Below are 12187 nucleotides of genomic sequence, written 5' to 3'. Positions count from 1 at the left end.
GATTGTTTTCCCTGCACTTTGTCCTTCTCTGGCTCTTCCAGCTCCATTCGCCCTGCAGGCACACTCCACTCCCCTACCCTGCTCCCAATTTCCACTCACCCTCAGTAGTCCTGCACTTATACTTCCCAAACCACACCCTTACTTAATTGGCCATTCCCACTAACCACTTTCAGCCTATCACAATCCCATCCTTCTAATCACCCATCCCCATATTTCCAATTCTCATTCTTTCAATCTTCTCTATCACCACACCCATATTCTCTTAACTTATCTAGCACCCTAGCCACTATGTATACACTAACTCCCTCATCATCTCCAAAACTAAAACCATTGTTCTACCTCACACCCCCACTTATAACACTTTATATTCTCACCGCCTATTAATTCCACTACCTGCCTAACTCTCAGCTTCCAACATCAGTTACTACCATTTTCATCCAAACACCCCCCCATCAATACTACCCCACCTCCTCACCTACTACGATACTCCAAAACCTCTCCATCCCATACTACCTACATACTTAACCCCAAGGACTAAGAACTATTACCATCTCCTACTAAAGTTCACCAAACTCATAAGGAGTTTATTACCTAACCTCATAGCTTATGGCGACATCCATCCTAACCCTAGCCCAACCTCACCAGCTACCACTAACACCAAAATTAGAATTCCTACCAACATAAGAAGTTCACATAATGCCCCCAAAGCATTTCTAGTCTGTCACCTAAATATCAGAAGTATAAATAATAAACTCCACAACCTGCATGCACTCCTAGACATGCACTCCCCTGATGTATTCCGTCTTACAGAAACCTGGCTCAAACCCACTATCCCGGACAATGAAATATTACCCCCCTGGCTACAATATTATTAGACTAGATCGAAAAGGAGGTGGAGTAGCCATTCTATACAAATCCTCTCTCGAGTTATCCACAATTAGCATCCCACAAGACCTAATAACCACCAACACCGAGACAATTCTCTCAAGAATCCAACTTAATGATAACAAATCTATAAACATAGTGTGTAGTTATATTCCCGCAGGCAATAACATAAACACCTTACAAAGCATCCTCAATTGGTTATCCTCCTCCCAACCCCAAGAAACAATCATTCTTGAGGACTTCAACATCAACTGGACAACTTGTTCAGCAAAGTTCCCCACTACCCACATTAACTTACATGGTTTCTCCCAAACAATTACTACCCCCACCAGAATCAACAAGCCCAGCAAAAAGGAAAGCATCATAGACTGGATCTTAATAAATAAATAAACCTACCTGAAGACATGAGCGACCACCTCCTAACCTACATAATCAGGAAAAGAGATGACATGCCCCACCAAACCACCTTTAAAACTCTTAGGTATACAAAGAACTTTATCCTAAACAGTTTCCTAGTTGCTCTAAGCTCATGCAGATGGGCCAATCTTAAAATACTTCCCTTGACCAAGCAGTTCCGTAATTCAACACCAGGTTCCTGGCCATCTTAGACAGTTATGCTCCCACACGTAGAATCAGAACCAAAAGCAAAATTGCTCCATGGCTAACCAATACTACTAAACAAAAACTTACTGCTAGAAATACAGCATGGGCCTCATGGAGAACCACCAAATTCCCACAAGCCCACATAACATTCAAACAAATAAGAAACAAAGCAAAAAGATCTATTGTGTTAGACAAGCAAAACTACTTTCAATTTACAGCAAAAGCACCAAAATCAACCTCAAAAATTCTGGTCAGGTCTGAATAAGCTGCTCCACCCAGGTAAATCTTCTACCCCCACCATCTCAGCTACCTTACACCCACTCCCTGAATCTGTTGCAAATACCTTTAACACTTTCTTCACTGAAACCGTCAAATCACTACCGAATAATCTATCTCCCTCCTGCTCTACTCCAATCTCACCTAATCAGGTGAACCCCCCCCCCTTAAAGTATGAGCCTATCCCCACAGACTATATCAAATCCTTACTTAAGAAATTAAAATCTACCCCCCTGTCAGCAGATCTACTTCCTGCAGAGTTTCTACAAAAGGCTGCTGATGTAATAGCTTATCCTATCTCCATCTTAATCAATCGTACTATCCCGGAATCCTACAACCCCTCCACTTGGAAAATCGCTCATATTATACCACTTCATAAAGGAGGAAACTCCTCTGAACTTTCTAATTACAAACCTATCGCCCATACTATCTTCCCTTAGTCAAAATAATAGAGAAATGCATACAGAAGCAACTTTTAGCCCACCTTACTCACAATTCTCTCCTAGCCTCATCCCAGAATGGTTTCAGACCAGTCCACAGTACAACCACTGCCCTTCTCTCACACAATAAATCACAACCGTAATCAAAACCTGCTTTCCTCTGCCCTCTTCCTCGATTTGTCAAAAGCATTCGATTTGGTAAATCACAACCTACTCTTAGACTCTCTCAAATCTCTGTCCATAGATAAACCAGTAATCAACTGGTTCCATTCTTACCTGCACGGTAGACAACAAGCTGTCTTTTGGAAAGATCATCTATCCCCCCTTTTACCTGTCACCCTTGGAGTACCCCAAGGTTCTATTCTGGGTCCCCTCCTTTTCTCTATATTTATCAATGACCTGCCCAAAGTTATCCCACACGCAACTTCTATACAGTACGCAGATGACTCTACGCTAATCCGCACTACCGCAACTCCCACAGAATTACAATCCCTATCCCAAACCACCTTCAACAAAGTAGAGAACTGGCTTAATAATCGCCATCTCTTACTGAACCCAAACAAAACCAAACTAATACTTTTCTCCCCCACCCATACGCTAACATCACCAATATTTACAGTCTCTTCAAAAAATGGCACCATAATCTCTCCTGAACCTTGCACTAAACTACTAGGTATAATCATTGATAACAATCTAAACTACAATGCTCATATAGACAAAACCATAAAAACAGTAAACAAAAAAATAGGCTCCATGTATAGGATTAAGAAATTTCTAACCCCAACTGCCAGAACAGCCATAATTTGCACACATCTTCTGTCATCCCTTTTCTATGCATCACCCATCCTCACTAATCTATCTAAATCAAACCTCAACAAAATCACTAGCTGCTATAACAATATAGCAAGATTTGCCACAGGCTTAGCATACAGAACCCACCACTGTCATAATCTTCACAAATTAGGCTGACTAGAACTACCCAATCAAATATACTATAACCAACTCGTAGTCATTCATAAAATCCTCTACCACCCTACCAGTACCCCTAGTCTGTCTACTATTATTACCCCCTATAAGCAACCTAGCATCCCTCCGCTCATCCAGCAGAATGCTAGTACAAACGACCAAAGCCTACAACCCAGCCAAAGATTCCTTATTCTCCAACTCTGCTGGAAAAAAATGGAACTCACTTCCTGCTGAACTAACCACCACATGCTCCTTGCCTCAATTCAAAATATCTCTAAAGACACACATGCACAGTGACTGGCTATGTCCATGTCTAAACCCTGACTAACCCATATAATAATCAGAATGAGGTAAGACAAAAAATGGTCATGCACATATCTAAACCCAGACTAACCCAAAATATACCAAGAAACTATTAAACCAAACTTAGCTCTCAAATGTGAGGACCCTTATTTTCTTCCCACACCCTCATTCTAGATATTTTTTAATTCTTTATATGTCTCTAATTTCCAATATCTTAGGTTCATAGGTTGATACTAGGCTATCTGCCCTAAGGCATTTATAAGCCTAGCTAGAGTGTGTTTGGCTTTCGCCACCCTTTTAGATTAGTTGCCTGTGCCTCTGTATAGTAGGTCACAGAAGATAGCCCTTTTAAGGTTAGTTTACTGTGCCTCTGTCTAGTAAGGACACAGAAGAGATCCCAGGGGTAAACCTACGATCTTCCATCCACTTGTCAAGATTTCTCTTGAAGAGGGTCATTGAGGGGCTCTGCCTAACATGGACTGGGATTTTGTTCCCTCCAGCATGTCCTATTTATTTCTGTGCTGAGGTTTAAGTCCCTGGAGCGTGTAGCTCTAAGGGATTTGGATTTCCTGAGGTGGAGCATGTCCATTAATTCTGGGTTGGACATGGGTTTATACATCAGGCACAGATTGCCTCTGAGTAGGCGGTAAGCAGCTGAGTAGAGCTAGAGTTTCTTTATCCTAACTGCGTAGGGCATCTGTTTGAGTCCCTTGATCCTCTTGGTGAGGTACTTTTGGGGTCTTTCCATTTGCTGCAGGCGTCGGGTAAGGTACATCCCGAATGGGGCATTGTATTCAATTATGGGCCTGATGAGTGATGAGTAAAGGGCACAAAGACCTCTCTTGATCTAGATCTGAACCCTTTCGTGATAAGGTGGGCTATATAGAAGGTCTTTCTATCCACTTTGGCAACATGATTGTCAAAGGAGAGATTGCCATCTACTTGGGTCCCCAAATCCCTAATTACTTCTTCCGTACTTAATGGATCACCACCTATGCGGAAATTTGTGGGCACTTTGTTTTTCCCAAAGGGGATGACTATGCACTTTTTGGCATTTAGCTTTAGGCCATGGCTCTGTCACCAGTTATCCGTCTCTGTGAGACCCTTTTGGAGGATGCTTGTGTCAGTAAGCGAGTCGATTATGGCACCCAGTTTGCAGTCATCTGTGAACTAGGTCAGCCAGAGTCCTCCCATGTTAGCCTGTACCTCAGAGAAATATATACCGAACAAGAGAGGTCCCAGGACTGAGCCTTGTGGGACACCACTTGCAACTGGTTTAGAGTCTGACATGGCACCTGCAATTCTGACCATGTGGGTTCTATCCCTGAGCCAGTTTGCAACCCATCTTGTGACATAGGGGTTGATATTTAAGCTGGTGAGCTTATTTATGATGCCCAACTGGAGTATTGTGTCGAAGGCTTTTGCGAGGTCCAGGTAGGCTGTGTGGACTACCTTCCCTTCATCTATGGCCTTGGTGACTGTTTCAAAGTCGTCAACCAGGTTCAAGAGGCAGGATCTGCCCTTAACAAAGCTGAATTGGGTATGATCCAGTGTTTTGAGGTTCCCAATGTCTTTGTTTATGAGTTCCATGATGATACACTCCATAGCTTTGCAGACCAGGCTAGTCAGGCTTATAGGGCGATAGTTTCCGGGGTCTGTTGTGGCACCACCTTTGTAGAGTGGGACCACTGTTGCTGTACTCCATTCCTTGGGTACATATCCTGTAGTAAGGTTGAGATTGAACAGTGACTTTATGTGAGGGTTCAGTTCTTCTTGGAGCTCATGTAAGACGCAGCCCGGGACACCGTCCGGCCCCAATGATGCTGTGTTTTTTGCTTTGGAGAGGGCAGCTCTCACCTGTGCATATGTGATGTCAGGGAGGCTACACTCTGTTGGAAGAGAAATTTGTTCTTTTAGGGGGGAAGGGGGGGGGTTTGCACTGAACCGGTCTGCCAGGATGTTGGCAATGTCTGTGGGCTCAGTGTATTTTTGATAATTTTGCACTAACTCAGAGCATATCTGGGAGTTGCCACCCAGGTTCCTGACATAACTAAAGAAGGCCTTGTGATTATCTTTAGCGTCTTGTGCAATTTTTCTTTCGAAGCTGGCCTTAGATGATTTTATGAGGGATCATAGTTTCTTGCTGGTACTGATCAGAGATGCCTTCCCTTTTTGGGATTTTGCTCTATCATGTAGTAGCTTCCTCCTTCTGTTGTATAGCTTATTTATGGCTGGGGTCCACCAGACAGGTCTCCTGCCTTTGGAGGAGTGAGTCTTGGTTTTATTTGGGATAGCATGATCCATGCATTCCTGTAGGTGTCCATAGAATGCGTTTGTAAAGGATTCTGCGATTTGGGCCGTAATTTCCACTGGCCCGGGGGCTTTGAAGGATTCCACCTCGGTTTTGAGAAGTGTGAAGTTTGCTTTTGAGAAGTTCTTCACCGTGGTTTCCTTGGCTGGGGGTGGGGATGGGATATGGATGTCCAGTGAGATTAATTTATGGTCAGATCATACCAATGAGGGGTATACCTCTGGTATGGAACATAGAGTCCCCATGTTGTTGATGATCAGGTCCAATATGTTTTCCCCTCTTGTGGGAGTGGTGACCAGTTGTTCCATAGCATTTGAGTTTATAAATTCTAGGAACTGTTGGGCGAGGGTGTTGGGGCTTGAGTAGTGCTCCCAGTCTATGTTTGGGTAGTTGAAGTCACCCAATATAATGGTGTTTGGAGAGACCTTCATATTCTCCAGTGTTCTCAGGAAAGCCGAGTGGAGTTACTGAGTTTGGGAGGGTGGTCTGTAACAGGCTACAAACTGAAAGGCAGTTTTGCTCACTGTTAGTTGCACATGGATCGTCTCCGATGCTTCGTGCAGTGCCACTAACCTGGAGGTGTGGGTATCTTTGATGAATATGCATACTCCCCCTCGTTTTGTGGTTGAAAAGCATGGTATAAGGTATAACCTGGTAGTGCTGGGGTGCTTTCGGGAGCCTTGAACCAGGTTTATGTTACTGCACAGATACTGATATTCTCCATACTGAGGAGAGCCTCGAGTACACGCATCTTGAGGTTTAGTTTCTTTTTCCTTGTGTTGTCTATGGAGGTGGGTTTGTCTTTTGAGCCTTGCCTAAAAAAGGCACTATGGGGGTGGCAAGAGCCTTAGCCAGTATTCGAAAGCCCAGGGGTGACAGGTGCAAGCCATCCCTAGCGAAGCAACGTGGCTTATCGAGCATGTCATCCCAGGCTGACAGACACTGGATCCCCTTTGAATGACACCAATACTTTAGCCAATTGTTAAAATTGATAATTTTGTCTTTATACTGTGGCATCATTCATGGTGAGGGTAAGATGCTACTCAAGGTCAGGGTCATACCGGCCTGGGCTACATGATCAGACAGCTCCTCTATGTCTCTTTTCATGTAGTCCAGGGAGGTACATCTCAGGTCATTCACACCAGCATGGACAATGCTGTACAATTTGTACTTGCTTTGGAGTGACCTGAGTGCTTGTGTTATATGGCGGATCCTGGCACCAGACAGGCAGCTTACAGTGACCTTCTCCTTGTTCAGCCTGGTGAGTGGGACGTCAGTGTGTCTGACAATAGAGTCACCTATTACAAGTGTATTAGGTGTGTTGTTTAGCCTTAAGGGCTGTGACTGTGTGGCACACTGACTTTGTGAACTATGTGATATGTGGGTATTGTTGTGGAGTAGCGGTTGCTTGGATGTCTGCTTTGGAGGTCTCTGCTGCTTGGGCAGATTTTTATTTAGAGCCTCCGAGTATGTTTTTGTGTGTTTATGTGTTTGGTTTGTTGTTGCGATAGGTCTATGTGAGACTGGATTTGTGGTGTGTGTGGTTACCTTCTCCTCCTGACGGACTGCGCCAGTACTGGGTTGAGAGAGCTCAGCCTCTAGTTTGGCTATATAGTTGCATCTCTCACATATATTTGAGCTTGTTGGGAGGAGGAGAGGGTGGTCTGTGTACATAAGGCAGTTGTATATCTGGAATATAACCTACTATTCAGCCCATGCTATCTAATCTGCTTCTTACCTAACCTACCTTCTCTTATTCATTCATCCTTTCTTTCTAAATGAAAATCCTCTTTCTTATATGCACACTTCTCATAATGTTTGTTTTCCACTGTATAATTATTCCATCACCAACAATGTTTTTGTCTTTCTCCTATCTAAATGTAACCTTAATTTGAACTTTGTCTTTGTTATATAACCTAATTTGAATTTATCTTTGATTTTTGTTAATTTTCTAAATATCTCTGTAACCTGCATTTTAAGTGTGACTAAATTTTATTTTAAACATGGAGCTTTTCTCCCCGGGCCTCCGCTGAAAATGGATATGTATCCAGTCGGACTTTCCCAGTTAACAAATGTAAAATAAAATAAAAATAAATATTCTCTGCACCCAGGAATATTTGACAGATGCCCAGGCTTTGTGGTACAGAGACAGATATCACCAACCGTCTCCAGAGGGCAACAGTCAGGCCACTTTTCAGGAGCACTAGTAGAGTTTATCCTGGTTCTGCGGGCCACCTCTGCCATGGGAAAGATCTTCCATTAAGAGCTCTCCCCCTTCTGACTCTGGGAGAACAATCTCTTCTTGTGTTTTGAAAAGGATCCTGGGATTTGCGGAACCACATCTTTTTATGTCTTCATTGATTCTGGGAAAAGTTCTTCTAGGGGATAGAAAAACATATTCCAACGGCAGACAAGTTGTTTCCTTCTTGCTCACATCTGCAGAGCGTTTTACTTTTGGGCCAAATAAGGAAGATCCATCAAACAGAGCATTGACAAATGAAGACTCAAAGGGCTCCACAAATTTGTATAGACACATTAAGACATGTCTCCTGATGGTTATGCCGGAACCAGTCACCCGTGAGATACCTTCTGCTGTATGGGAAATCAACCTCTTGGATGCGTTAAGTTACAGACTGAAGGGTGGGCAGATGCAAAAAGACTGTTCTGGTCCTCTGCACAACTGGACCCAGAAAAAGATTTGGAGAGCTCCTTAGTCAAATCTCTTTGCAGTCTTGTGGAATGGGCCAAGTAATTCAACAATCATAGACCAAAGGTTGCTGAAGCAAAAACGTGCTTACCAAATCTGTCCAAGGCCTTAGATTCCCTGTTAGGGGGTGGTGAGAAGGGCTTTTCTCTGCAATCTCTTTCTTAGTGGCTGCTGTCACAAACATAGCATCAACTGGGACCCCTTCGCTCCAGTGTGTTGTGTCCTTTGGAGGGACTAGAAATTTATCTGGATTTATAGGGATGGGCTCCACAGTACCCGGTTCCCTTCCATGCCTGGCAAAATATGAGTTCTGTAAGTTTATCAGCTGAGGGGGGGGGGGGTCACCCAAGACTAGCCAGGCCAGATCTGAAAGCCTCGAGGAACAGCAACTCCTCTTGGGAAGGGGTATCAGAAGAGCAACCACCTTTTTGCTTTAGGAGTTCAACAAAGTCTCCAAAGAAGATGTCTTCATGTAGAGGTCTGGGGACCCTTCCTCTAAATCAAAATTATAGTCTCCTCAGTGAGAGAGTCGTGAGAGGAATCTAAGTGTCTCCTTTTACACATTCTCTTCAGAGGGACCTCATCAGTGGAATGGTCTGTTGAAGTATCAGTAGTGTTAGAGAAGTCCTGGGGTACTAACTGGAGACTTGAATGAGTTGGCTGTTCCAGTGTAATAGAAAATCAAGGCTCAGAACAAAGACCCAAAGATGGTAGAGTGATATGATCCGAGGGGTTAAGGATGTCCTTTCTCTGGGTAAAGAGAAAGCCCTCTCCATAACCTCAAAGGCACAGTGCCTAAGGAAGACCGAAGCCAAAGGTAGTGGAAGCAAAATTTTCCTGTATCGCTGACCCCTGAAACACTGTAAGCACTCTATCCTAACATGGAGTCATACCAGAGCTGCCCAGAGCCAAAGTTCTAAGAGGCAGGGACAGCCCCGTCAACTTCAGAGTCAACTCTCCTACTCCAGATCCAGCACTGATGCGTTGGTCCCAAAAGATTCAGAGATGGGTGGCTCAAGTAAGTGAATGGAGCTGAAGAATGAATCGTCTTTTGATCCAATGAGGACACCCCCAAGGATCTCAAATCTGAGGGCTGCAAAACAGCCGGCCAGATCAGAGAAGGAGAAACTAAAAGAGGAAGTCATGGGCAGGCCCACGGATCTGCTGGGAAAAGGAGACAAAATTACTCTATCTGGATCTGGGGTCTGAGGAATTTCCTCATCATCCTAATCACTTCAGCCTCGGGAAACAAAACCCTGGAAGGCCTGACAAAGGAGCTAGTGGATGGTGGCCTTGAGTGCTTGCAAGGAGCCGCCTACAGAAATGGAGAAGGTAGTGGATCTGGTAAATGAAGAGATGATTGGATCCAAGGTGATTTTGGTTTTGGAGCAGTAGGATCCGAAGTCATCTGAGCTGACTTCCTTGACATCTTTGGAGGTAGCTTTGAGGAAGGAGCTGAAGACATTGTAGGATCTGGAGATCTCTTTCTAGACACTTTGTCCTTGGCAGCTGAGTCAGACTTTCCTTTCTCAGATTTTATGAGGTAGTTTGAGCCCCAGCTGGAGTAGAGGAAAGAGGAGGTGGAGAAGGAAGAAGACCCTTCAACACAAGTTTCCTGCATCTATCCGTGTGTGTCCAGGAACTGATTCTGGCACAAGTCAAACGATCTGCATCTAAATGGGCAGCTCCCAAACAACATATGCATTCCCTGTAAGCATCCAAATTAGGTAATTTGTGCCTACAATAGATGCATTTTTTGAAGCCATTTGGTTTATCAGCCATGCTAGCGAATACATAAAAAAGGAAAGGCTCAAAAGAAATAACTACAAGTATAGAAAAAGAAATTATGTAAAACACACTTTTCTGGGGGAGGCAAGAAAGACCAGCAACAATGGTAGTCAAGAATACCCTAAAAAGTAGTAGGAAAAGGACAGAGAGAGGGAAAGTCAAAGTACCAGCAACGGTACTGGAAGAAATACTAAGGTCTTGGTAAAAGTCGGAGAAGAGGGGGGAAAAAAGGACTCCACTAAAGAAAGTGATTTAATGGATGAAGGGAGGAAGGTGACAGAAATCCAGCAGATAGCCTATTGAAGGAAAAAATTGAAAACTTCACTGTTCTAACCTGGAAAAAAATCAGCAATAGCTCAAGAGCAAGAGGATTCATGTCTGTAGCAATATGGCGGCAAACAACGTCTGAAGTATGTTAGGCTGACGGGGAATTATGGGTGAAGGAAGGAGCTCAAGAGTTTCAATCCGAGGATCTGGAAGAAGAGGTCGAGATAGCTCAGAGACCCATCAAGTGAGGAATGAATTAAAATTACAACATCAGATATAAGGGTTAATTTTAAACTGCAAAGACTCTTCCAGAAACCCTAGGCTGGACTTCTCAAAGAAAACGCAATGGCTTTCGGCTTCTCCCATTAGGGATCACCACAGCGGATCACTGATCCGCAGACTGATTGGCAATGGAGTTTTTACAGTGTTGAGTTGCCAGCCCAATGCCCAACCTTCACAGAAGGCGCATGCACCTATCTGCATGTCTTTAAAACTCACACAATGGCAGGGAGGACAAGCAGAGTCCGCACAGAAAGCACTCCAACCAAGAATCGAACCAAAGGACCTCTTGCTGTGAGGTGTCGCTAACTGCTGCACCACCACGGCCAACCCTGTGGACTTCTCAAAGTAAGTCCCTCTACACTGTGAATGTTCACCAGAATCAGCAAGGTGACAGCTGCATACCTGCAACCTATCTAGTGTTCCCCTATCTGCATGATTGGCTGACAGGTGCTGCCATCTCCGAGCTTATGTCTGACCTTGTGTACGACTTCTTAGCTCTTCTAGACCTCCAGTCTTTAGAAATTCTTGTCATTTGGGAGAACATAGGTCTATCCAGTTCATCACACCAGCACTAGGGATTTACTGCCGTATTGTCCATTTCTGTCTCCAGATATGAAGCAAAGCCAAACAGCAGATATCTCCTTGTACAAATAGAGGGACTCTATTCATACAAGGAGATATCTGCTGTCTGGCCTTGCTTCATATCTGGAGACAGAAATGGTCGCATCCCTTCTACTACAGGAGGACTAGAAAAGGTAGATGTTAGTAAAAATACAAACAACTGGTTTAAAGTTACCTATGTCAAAGGACACAGATAGATGGCAAAACACTTGGCCAACAAGTTAGTTACAGTAGCTATTCTCTGAGGATCCATCCTATAGCATCCACTATTTAATATCTTCATCAGTGGCATATAAATTAATAACAAATGTCATACCAGTAGAGTATGACAATGACTCTACTCTAGGGCTGCCACCTTTTCAAATGGCCAAAGTGGGACATTTTCGGGAAACACATCAGATTTTTACAGGCCGACATATACCCACGGTCATTACAAAGGATAGAACTTAACTTTTTTGTCGAAATAAAAGCTTATTCCTGTAACATTTTAGTTGCTTATTCTGTTTCTTGTAACATTTAGGTATTTTAGATACAGAATAACTGTTTTATGCAACTATTACATAAAATATATAATTGTGTCCTACAATCTCAGGACATTTGCCATTTTTAATATTTTTTTGTCAGGACACAACTGCCCAAAGATGGACTGTCCCTCGCAAAGTGGGACAGTAACCCTACTCTACTCTGATCTGCAAGTTAATCTCAACCTCTACAAGAACGCAAACAAAACACTTGATA

General features: G+C 43.6%; 1 protein-coding gene across 4 annotated transcripts in view; it reads right to left on the bottom strand.

Moving 5' to 3' along the window:
• Positions 1-12187, bottom strand: part of TP53BP1 (tumor protein p53 binding protein 1) — a 1265047-nt gene that overhangs the window by 77724 nt on the left and 1175136 nt on the right. The gene's annotated exons all lie outside the window — the stretch shown is intronic.

The sequence above is a fragment of the Protopterus annectens genome, chromosome 7.part0, assembly GCF_019279795.1.
Source record: "Protopterus annectens isolate FY-2018-M chromosome 7.part0, PAN1.0, whole genome shotgun sequence".
Taxonomy (NCBI): domain Eukaryota; kingdom Metazoa; phylum Chordata; order Ceratodontiformes; family Protopteridae; genus Protopterus; species Protopterus annectens.
This window is presented reverse-complemented; position numbering and strand designations above follow the sequence as displayed.